Source organism: Benincasa hispida, chromosome 3 (assembly GCF_027475165.1).
Source record: "Benincasa hispida cultivar pf3 chromosome 3, pf3_genome.v1.1, whole genome shotgun sequence".
Taxonomy (NCBI): domain Eukaryota; kingdom Viridiplantae; phylum Streptophyta; class Magnoliopsida; order Cucurbitales; family Cucurbitaceae; genus Benincasa; species Benincasa hispida.
Window position 1 is genome coordinate 29655030 of NC_143480.1, and position 11848 is coordinate 29666877.

At 29.8% G+C, this 11848-nt stretch overlaps 1 long non-coding RNA gene across 4 annotated transcripts; it reads right to left on the minus strand.

Moving 5' to 3' along the window:
• Positions 1-209: 209 nt before the first annotated feature.
• On the minus strand, positions 210-7031 carry LOC150037187 (uncharacterized). 4 transcript variants are annotated; one of them, XR_016528310.1, is made up of 4 exons: positions 6668-7031; positions 4071-6356; positions 1737-3210; positions 210-672 (listed from the first exon to the last, which is right to left on the minus strand). It is a non-coding gene; the product is annotated as an uncharacterized LOC150037187 (long non-coding RNA). The 4 variants fall into 4 exon arrangements; XR_016528311.1 differs by lacking the exon at positions 210-672 and having other exon boundaries at positions 1449-3210; positions 4071-4451; positions 5747-6356; positions 6668-7018; XR_016528309.1 differs by lacking the exon at positions 210-672 and having other exon boundaries at positions 1449-3210.
• Between the last annotated feature and the right edge of the window lie 4817 nt (positions 7032-11848).

Consider the following 11848-nt stretch of genomic DNA (forward strand, 5'->3'; position numbering starts at 1 on the left):
TCATCCTAGAGTTCTACTATGAACGTTATGTAAACATGGAAATGCCATTGAAAACACACACATAAACCAACTTTTATGCTACTAAATCAAACAATCATTCAAAATAATCACATATCTTAAAATCATATATAGCTGACATACAAACAATCAATACTGTTGAGGTGTCAAGTCAATCAATGAAAACTTATAAAGAATACGAACAAGATAAAAGAATACTTGGTAAAATATTGAAATTTACTATTAAACACAAAACCCATGGTCATACAATTAGACTTGACTGACCCTTGAATTAGAAACACTAACTCTACATTTGCTATAGCTAAAATTTCACTTTAAATTCATACAATCTAATACTTTGGATGGATAGGAGCAACAAAAAAAAAAAAAAAAAAAGAGAGAGAGAAGAAAATGAATGGTCATCCCTTAAAGCAACTACCTAAACAAAATACTATGACCTAAAATAGAAGAGAAACATTCATAGATAATGTTATAGCGTTTCGACGCTATCCAAGTTTATAAAAGTAGCTATATAATGTCTCAATGGTGCCATCTCGGTTTTCTTTGCTTAAACTTCAATTTTCATGATTCAGATGCTCAGCTTAAGTCTAATTAACTCCAATTTGATCTCAATTGTTCCAAAGTGCTCCAAAACGACCTTCAATCACTCGATCTCTACAAATTGAAGTATTACATGAAAGTAACAAATCTAGCCTAAATAAAAGACATAAATTAACACGTTAAAGGTGCTATCAAAAGACTGATAACATTCTCTGTCATTTATGGGTGATCAGTTTCAGATTATTTAAATAATACTTGTAACATTAATAAAAACGTAAAACTTTAAATATTTGTTAAGGATATGATATATATCTTATATGATATTTTCACATTCAACATATATATTAGTCCTTTAGTTGTACATATTCAATCAACAAGAGTGAAATGATGATCTCCTTTATACACATAAGAAGTTTTACTTGTCCAGTGTACTTAGGAGAAAAAAAGTAATTTTTACAGTCAAAATTTTGCAAGTTGGATCTTTACACGGATATATCAATTATAATTGTATCAAGTTAAACCCTAAAACTTTTATACAAGTATATCAACTTTTAAAATCCTTTGTTCAATTTTTTTTTTTGTTTTAAACATAATGCTGATGTTTGACATATTGTAGTAAACACACATATATGTATGTAGTGGTGTGGCTTCTCTTATTTCTCTATCATTTATTTTTATTTATTTAGAAAAAGAATTGCAAGATGGTTTTTTTTTTCCTTGGCTATTCTGAATGTAGTAAGACGGAAGAAGAATAATATTATTTAGAGTTGTATAGAACTAGTTTTGAAAGTATCATATTTTTCTTTTTTTCAATTTAGTTCAATTCATGCTGCACCACATTCTTCAAATATACAACTAATCGTGTTTATTGGGAATGTGCATAAATGGTATATTCAAGGAAAAATTCTTGTAATTAAGGATGGACAAAAAAACTGCTCAAACCGAACCGAACCGATTTATAAGCAAAACCGAATTTTTTGGTTCGATGCGGTTCGTTGGGTTGTTGAAACCGAATTTAAACTGTTTGGTTCGGTTCAAAGCTTGAAAATCGATTTCTAAACCGAACCGAACCATTTATATATAAATATATATAAAATTATAAATATATATATATATATAATATTAATATTTATTTAATGATAAATAAATAATCTAATTTAAACTCACTGTCACTTTACCTTCAGCAATCAACACTCGAGGCTTTGAGCGCCGCCCTCCACCTTCAGCTATCAATTTCACATTTCCATTTCGCAACTAGGGTTTCTGTCGACTACCGCCGTTCTTCTTCGTTATCAGACCGTCACCGTTTGTCTTCGTTACCAGACCACTGCTGTTTATCTTTGTTATACTGTCTGGTTCTTCTTCGTCGACGACTCGACCAGATTGTTTGGTTCTTCTTCATCGACCAGGCCGTTCAGTGTTCACTTCTTCTTTTGTAGAACCAGAGTCACTTCTTCTTTCTGTCGCTGTTCTTCTTCGTCGAACAGAGGTAAATTGTACCGCCGTTCACTTCTTCGACGACTCGAACAGAGGTAAAAAAAAAAAAAGAAGCTCAAACCGATTCTTGAAACCGAACCGAACTGAATTGAACCAGTTCGGTTCGAACTGTACAAACGGTGCAGTTTGGTTTCATGTATAAATAAAAGTGGTTTGGTTCGGTATGGCCATCAAACCGAACCGATTCCACCCCTACTTGTAGTGATGCTTATCGAATGATCAAATAATTTAAATCGAATATTAGAATGATGCTTATCGAATCTTAATATAAAAAATGTTACTAATGTAATAGAAATACCGATTCTGTTACAGAGCTAGATACTAACTATTTTAAATCGGATGTTAAAGAATGCTAGTAGAGAAAATTCACATACTTGTAATGATTTTTAGCTATATGCTAACCTAGCGTTTTTACATTTATTCTAGAATTTCTGGGACATTTTAAAAATTGAATTGAAATTTAAATATTCAACAAGAATTTCAGGAATATACATATAGATAACCATATAATAAGTTCAAATCTACATATGAGAATGATAGTTACAAAGTTCTAACCTTCGATGCCTCCAAAAGCCAAAGTCACAAAGTATGAACGCCAGAAAATATAAGTCAGAGTCACAAATTAAAGTCACAAAGATGGAGTTTTTTTATCCAATTGTAGCCTTCAATTTTTCCCAAAAGTTGAAGACAAAGCAGAAAATAAATCCTCTAAAAGAAGATTAATAGCAATCAAATTTATTCGGACAAATGCATAAACATAATTAGTAAATATTGAGAACATAATAAACAAATGCATAAACATAATTTTCTCATAAATATTGAGAACTCCAACACTGTGTATTTTTTTCCCAATTTCCCAGTTTGAGAACTCCAACATAATCTCAGTTTCGGTCAAATTCTCATAAATATTAAGAACTCCAACTTTTAACCCAATTTTCTCTTTCACCATGTGTATTTTTTTCCTTTGAAACTTAGTTAAGTTTTAATTAGTAAACAACAAAACAAGCAATAATCCAACATTGTGTAAAATAATTTTAAAAAAAAATCTTAATCCCTCACTTGTTCTTTAATCCGCAAGTGCTTTTTCCTCCGAAATCCTTTTCTTCGACGCCTGAATTGGTGCTTTTACAAGCTCTCCCTTCTCACCGTTCAACACTAAAGATTGAGATAATATTGACAAATATCATATTAGTACTAATTCCATTCACAAAGATCATGGTTAGATAAATTTACATTTATTCTAAGCTAGCATTTACATTCTATTGAGACAAAAAACAAGAATTACATCTTTACACAAATCGGCCAGTAAAACTTGCCCATTGGGTCCGAATTACGTCGATCTCTCCTTGCATATATGCATCTTTTGTTATAAAATCCTTTTTGTGTTTAGTGCATCTTCTCCACTTGTCAACCTTCTTAAAAAATATCCAATGCAATCTTCCTATCTTCCTTCCAAATTTTTAAGAATCAAAATTTAGCCTTACACATCAAACTTGAACCTAATAAAATGAAAAACTTCGCTCAAAGTCATTTCATTATTACTCAAATGAGTTAGCTCCCAAATTCTAATTCGACTAGTTTTCAAAAGAATCTTACTCTGAAATAGTTTCGTATCCACTCGCAAAGGCTAAGAAGAGACTATTTTGAAAAAAAAGTTGAATCTCCTTGTCAAGAGAGAAGAAAAAAAGAAGATAAGAAAACAAGTAACCTATCTTCTATATGGTTCAATCACCATAATATTGCTCATTTCTCTTGTATATCTTGTTCAAGTGAAAAAAAAGTGTAACAAAAATTAGTAACTGATCTACTATCGAGATAATTTTGATCATAAACAGAATTGATCCTCATAGATTTAGCTAGTTTATCTAGTTGCAGTTTAACACTCAAAGCATAAGAATATTATATTTTTCACAAAGGGACTTGAGTAAACAATAAAGTACCTTCTTGAGTTGGTTTTAGTAACTCACTTTTTTCCCAACCCTGGAAGAATAGCAATTGTAAGCATAACAAAGTACCTTCTTGAATTGAGACATCTGCATCCCATGTATTGCAGCACACCGACTCTCTCATGATTGTGTTCCATACTTGATTATGACACCCTGTTCTTCCTCAAGTATATTGAAAAGTGTTAAAACAATAACTATTTAAAGTGAAACTGACATTTTATCTTACTTTTATCTCTCAACAAAATTGTAAACATCCTATATATAAAAGATCTAAAAGAAAGAGATAAAAAAAAAGAGAGAAATCAATGAGTTAGACGAATTTATCTGTAATATTTTTCCCTTTATACTTTTCAAGAAATCTCAACTCTTCTCGTGGACGTAGGCACCACTTGCCAAACCATGTTAAAATCTTGTTGTCTACTTCTCATCCCTTACCTTGCATGCGTAAATCTGCATTATAAGTCTTTTGATATTAAAAAATCGCCATTATTGCTAAGCATTGAGAGCTCTCAACCTTTCTCTTCCTTCTTTGTACAAAATAATTTTATTTTTCCTCAACATTCAAACACAAGATAGAATCACCAGCAAATAAATCAATTATGATCTCAACATCTTCTTTTCATTTAATAGGAAACTGCTATTCAAACACAAGTCAGTTTCAAGGTGATAGTGAAGAGCATATTTTATACTTCACTTGTTCCTTAACTGAAATTTCAAAAATCAATGGTGCACTTTCTCTAGTAAAACTTGTAACTAAAGGATGCTTATTAGCAAATAGAAATTCAACAATTATAGACGTGGAAAACTCGTCATCTGCAACAAAAACAAAACTTAGTAAATTACAATCCAACCAAATAAAACTCTCATATAACATTGAGCAACCCAATATAATCTTCTAAGCAAAACACCCCCACATTCCACTCTTTTTAGTTATTAGTCATCAAAGATTAATGCAAACAATTACACTTAATCAAAACTACGATTATCATAACTTCAAGATAGTTATAGCATACAATCTAATCCTATAGTTCATAATAATATGATAAAAAGAAAATAAGCGGGTTCATTCTTCAGCAGGCAATTTCCCCAAGTCATGTACTACATAACTGTTTTACCTTGCTCTGATAAAAATTGGTAATCAAGCATATATTATCATATCAGTGCCAGTTCACAATCAAATTTTAAGCAAAGATGCAACGTATACCTTACATATAAGGAACAGGTACCAATATAGGCAAGAAAGAAGAAAATATTATCTAAGTAGGGCACGTGAAAGTTGAGTCATAAACAATACTGTAGTCATGAATGTTGAGCTACAAAGAAGAAAGTTCAACTAGAATATAAAATAACCACAAGAGAACAAGCCAGTTAATGTGTCAACATTAGATCATCTTCAGGTATCGAATGAAAACAGAGGTGAGGAACAATTTTCACAGTGAACTTATACAAAAGTAACATCCACGCCCCCACACACGCTCCACTGCTATTAGTGTTTTGTTGGTCACCTAATGGGCAATTAATGAATATTAGGTGAAATGGGATGCTCGAGAGTTTTATATTCCTAATAGAAGAAGCAGAGGTTAAGTCACCACCAATAAAATCAAACACAACAACAACCAATTCAGTATGATTTACTTCTTGTTTTTGTTGAAAACATTATTCCACTATCCCCCTTTAATACCAAATACAAAGAACATGACATTATTTAAAAAGGAAAGAAAAAGAAAAGAAAAGAAAAGAAAAACCTTTTCTTTCTTCTGGACTCCATTTACTCATTTTCAAGCCGCTACCACCAACAATACCCATCGAATAACGCTTTAGAATTTCCTTTTTCACGAACTGAACAAAGGCTGCTCCTCGTTTCACTTTTTCACCACTACCACCAACAAGCCTGCTCTGAAGTCAGCGAGTCACCGGTCTTCTCTCTCCGCAAAGAGCACATTCAAGACCATCAGTTGTTGGAAATGGACAAGGAGAGGGCGGTCGGGGAAGGTGTTGGCCGGATGCTTGGTCGGGTTGTGGGTTTCGCGTGGAAAGAAGAAAGGAGTCACGTTTTGGAAGGGTTTTGCGTGGGTTATTAGGTGAGTGGAAGTCTGGGAATGAAAAGAAAAAGAAAATTGGGGAGGGGGAGTGAAGCGGGAAATGGAAAAAAAGGGGGGAATGAGTTTTTTTTTTTCAAAAAAATAAAAACGGATCTTTAGTGTCGGTTTTAAACCTACATTAAAGGTATACCTACAATGTCGGTTTAAAACCAACATTAAAGATCCGTTTTTTTTTTAAAAAAAACAAGACCGACATTATACATCCGGTTTCACTTTTTCCAACCGACATTAAAGCCCAAAATTCTTGTAGTGACTGGACAATAATAAAAACAATCAATTATGAGAAAAGTTCTAAAATTTTCCATTAAATAATGTGAATGCAATTGATATATAGCATTACACAATTAAGCAGCCTAGCTATTTTGGCCTACAAATATTATCACTAGACATAAAAAAGTAGAAAAGTAAATTGAAATTTGGTATGCATTTTGAAAGATGGAGAAAGAAGTAAAAGAAAGATATGTAATATATTTAAGAGGAGGTAGGTTTTATATACTCATTGATAGATAAAAGTTGAAAATGATGCAAAAGGAAGCATCATTGTACATATATTTAGATGCTTACGTCTTCGACATAGTTGAAATAGATGATACTCCAAAGGTCGAGGAATGGAACAAGGATTGCAACCTTTAAGATCTTAAGAACATAAGCATCACCAACCTTGACCTTCAGCTTGAGCTCAAGGCTGTATGTTTTTCTATTGGGCCCAACCTCAACATTACCACTCACCACAGCCACCAAGCTCGCTTCAATCCCTACCTTCTTGCAATGCTGAGCCACTGTCCAACCAGCTAACTCAAGGACAAATGTATCCAACACATCCACCGGTACAATTTGAAGGCTCCCAGAAATGCTTCCAGTAAGAGTCATCTTTAAATTTAATTACCTTTTATGATTTTATTATTAGTGGAAACTCACCTTGATCTCTACTCATCTTTCTACTCCTTCCACCTTTATATACTACTAACTTAACTCTCTCTCTCCTCCATTCTGATTCTCCATCTACCATTTTTCATTATTATATTTGAAAAGATAGTTTGTATTATTTAATCGATAAATTTGAATCTGATTCACTTACATTTGGAACGGTAACATACATACTCCACTTGAACCAGAAACCATAAAAAACTCAAAATATTTCAAATAAATAAAATAAACTCACTTTTTGACAAAAACTCATATAATATTGTATTTAAGATAGAGTTGCTTCAAAATTGTTTTATTCTTTTTTAATTTTTTTACGTAGATAGAGAAATAAAAATGATAACTAAGTGCTTCAAAATATTTTTATTCTTTTTTAATTTTTATTACACAAATAGAGAAATAAAAATGATAACTAAGTTTTGAGGATGATCTATATTCCCTTACTTTTACTCGTAGATGTAAACAACGGTGGTTAAATTGAAATAATGTTTATTTTATGATACCACTCTAACCCAAATAATTTTATCCATATTTTATGAAATCACTCTAGCCCAAATAATTTCTCCTCATTTGCATCTATTGGTTGTATTAACATCTCTTTTGTTTGTATTGTACGTAACTCTCGCATTTTTTTTAATATATGTATAACTTTTGGATCTGGGGTATGATGAGAGTGTCAAGAATGTGTCAAACTAGTTGAGATATCCCGATGAATCTCATGATCCCACCTCTTTCGTTTAATATCTTATTAAAAAGAATTTCGCTATAGTTTTAGAACAAAATTTCCAAAAGGGCTCACGAAACACGAAACTAAAATATATATAATATCCGTACATTGACACCTGTTTTAACATTTTAAAAGAAATTAAGTAAATTGAAAGGAATATATGCTTAAGTAAATTTTATTCTAGCAAAAATATTTTTATAGAGTTGAGATAGTATCTTTCAATCCTTGAAACATAAATCTGCAATAAGATGAGTTTAATCTACAATAAAGTGAGTTTAGTTGATAAGAATTGATATACACTCTATCTTAAGATCGTATGTGGTTCAATCTCTTGTCACATTGATAAAATTTAGATGTAAACTAAATATTATTGGAAGAAAAAAAAATTACAAACTAGTGGCCATACACAATTAAAGAGCAACTTAATTAAATTTTATAGGACTAAAAATTGAATTAAGCTTAAGTTAAAATTAGGACGAAAATGAAAGATGTGTTGTACACTATTTAAAAATGTCATTTAACATTCATAAAACATGACTAACATAAACGTAAATAAGTACTTTCATCTAAGAAGTACAGATACTTTTAACTGTGTAGAGAATTAGTATCAGATATGGATAGATACGGATACGTCCAGATACGTGGTAGATACGTGTCTGATACGTGATTTGAAGTATCTGATTTTTTTTATTTTTATTTTATTTTTCAGATACGTGTATCTACTTTCAAATACGTGAAGAAGATATGTGAGTCATTTTTTTTTTTCAAATTTAAGTCCAACCTATTTTATTTTGGTGCATGTTTGGGAGTGATTTTAAAATCATCAAAAGTCACTTTTTTCATTTTTAAAATCACTCAAAAACACACTTTTAATTACACAAAATTAATTTAATTTTCAAATTTACACTTCTAAAAACAATTTTCATATCACCAAAATTAGTTTTGAAGGATTAAACATGTTTCACGATGATTTTGAAAATGACAAAAGTGATTTCAACTATTTTAAAATCACTTCAAAACATAAAAATCCACTTAAATTGATCAATCCAAAACAAAATAAATTAAAAATGATAAAAACATAAAAAAATTAAAAAAACCAAAAATGTAATTAAATCATCATTCTTCCATTCTCTCTCACTATTAGAAATCACGATTCACACCTCCTTTACCCTCAATTTCATTATTCAATCTTCATCTTAACTTCTTTCCTAGCGTCTACTCTAGTCGCTCAACAATCACTCGACGTTATTGGATTTTTTTTTTGAAGTTTTCACTCTCTTTTTTAATCTATTTTAATCTAACTTAAAATAAGTATTATAACAATTAATTAGACATCATGTATATATATATACACGTATCTTCAATGTATTCGTATCTTAATTTTTTAGAAATTAACGTATCTTTATATCATATAGTATCCATATCATGTATTCGTATCCGTATCTATGCTTTTTTAAACTTTCATCATCTAGCTTCAATATAGTATTCATTATTATATTAAAAAATCAGTATCTAAAGATTAAACTATCTTGTAATAAAGATTTCATTTTTAATTATTATTTTTTTTTGTAGATATTATTCTTATCCATGCACTGTTTTAGCGGTCCGTTGTCTTTTCAAAGAAATGCTTTTAAATATTAAACTAATATATCAACTTAAAACAATAAGTTACTGCCGTATTTTAGGATTCGAACGGTTTGAAATTTTGGTTGGAGAAAATATTTTTTTCTTTAATTTCGTCGGAATTTCGAGAAAATTGGGAGAAATTTCGAAATTTTGAGAATATTTCGAAAATATTTCAAATTTTCCAATTCGACAAAGTTTCGAGATTTCGAATTTTTTTTAAGAAATTTCGAAATTTCAAATTTTAAGAAATTTAAATTTTTAGTTGACTATATTAGTCAAATTCAAGTTTTTCAATTTTATGGTTCTAATTAAATAAATTCTATTGTTTCACACACTAATATCATTTTTGACAAACGATTAATCTCTTTTTATGTGCTATTTTGTTTAATTTCCAACCTTTCTCAACTTTTTAATTTTATGTTCGACCAAAAACTTTCATTTCTAAAGAATTTAAATTTGAGAAAAGTCAAAAAAATAATCTATTTTTATTTTTAACCTCATTCAAGCTATTTCATTAAATTTCTACAATCATTTCACCTCAAAATATATTAAAGTGATGTGAGTTTTTTTCTTTTACCATTCAAAACTTTCTTAATTTTCACATCATTTCACCTCAAAATACATAAACTTTACATTATTTTTTGTAATTATTTTTTATTTTTTAAAAATTTCTACTCTTGCATCAACATTTACACATACATTTACTGTATACACCTAAATGTTGTCTTACTTTATAGAAATTTTGATTAAAAGTGGTTAATTATAGTCTAATTGAACCATTTTATTAACTAATTATAATAATTTCCATCAATTTTTATAATTTTTTTTTCGAAATTCCCATCGATATCGATATGTCCATCAATACTTTCATATAATCGGGACCTTGAAATTTCTATCGATGTCGATATTTCAAACCTCAAGATTGCTTATAGATAATTACTAGGATACACATATTTATTTATTTATTTTTAATAAAAATGAATATGAGAAAATTCAGATCACAAAACTCATGATTACTAATATATCAATAGAGCTAAGCTCGATTTATCTGATATACATATACTTTGTTGTGCATGCATGTGATGTTTTTTTATTATGTATATTTATGTTATAAAATTTAATTTACAACTTTGAGGTTTTAAAAGTATGCAAAGAATAAATAGTTCTAGAATGTCAATTCTATCTCATCTTTTATAATAATACAGATAAATTATATAATTGAATAATCAAATAAAAATGAAAAAATTATTTAGGGCTTATTTGATAAAATTTTTATTTTCTATATTTTTATTTTTCAATTTCTTGTTTCTTATTTTTATGAACAAAAATAGAAACATGTTTAATAATTCTTCTGTTTTATTTTAGAAAAAAAAACAGAAATATGGTTTGATAGTTCATTCTTGCGTTTTCAAAAAAAAAAAAAAAAAGAAAAAGAAAGAAAAACTATTTCTTGTTTCTTTTATTTTACATAATAATATAATAAAGTATATAATATGTATTAAAATAAATTAAATATAAAACTATTACAAAGAGAGTTTACACTATTTATATATTGTCGCCCCAAACTATTTTTTTTTTATTAAAAAAAGTAACTAAATTTATCCTTCAAATTATTATTGTGAACAACTTTGACATACAATGTCAATCTCTCATTCTAGCTGATTTACCTTGGAGTTTACATAAATGTTGTCTGCTTACCTGAATTTGTTTAATGACAACGGACAAACTTGGTAAACGTTTAATGATTACTTATTTATATCCCAAGGTACCATTAATATAGATTTTTGTGAGTCAAATTTGTACTAAAGCATTTATTTAAGGTTAGTTAATCTTGAGTATACTAACCTTTCTTTTAATTAATTAATAATCTTTATTTAAAAAAAAATCATGAATTACACATTGTTCACACGAGGTTTCCGAAGAAACGTATTTTGTGAGTTGAACTTGAGTTGGTGTTGATGTCGAAGCTGATTTGATGCGATGTGGTTCGATCTCTAATACTTGATCTTCTGATTCTCTCTAAGTTGGGTGAATGTACTTGACTTGAAGAAGAAAAACACCAAATGTTCTTGAAGTAGAAGTCTACGTTCTTGAAATAAAAGTCTTTGAAGAGTCTTTATGTCTTCAAGGGTTTCTATCTTCTAGGAGTACAACTTCAGGAGTCTTGGGAGTCTTCTGCTTGTTGATGAATTCTCTCTGGGCTCTCTGAAGGTAGAAAATGCTAACCCACACAAATGAAGAGAGCTTCTCTATTTATAGAGTTCTCAAGTGGGCTTCGTAGGCTTGGGCTTGGTTAGTCCATGGGCCTGGCCCTTGAGCTCAATTAGTTGGACTTGGGCTCGGTTGATCCATAGGCCTGGCGCTTGGGCCTGATTTGAAATTTGGGTCCAATTCAACTTTTTTGTGTAGTTGGACTTTAAACCCAAATAATAATATCAAATTGAGCCAAATTAATCTCATACGATTCA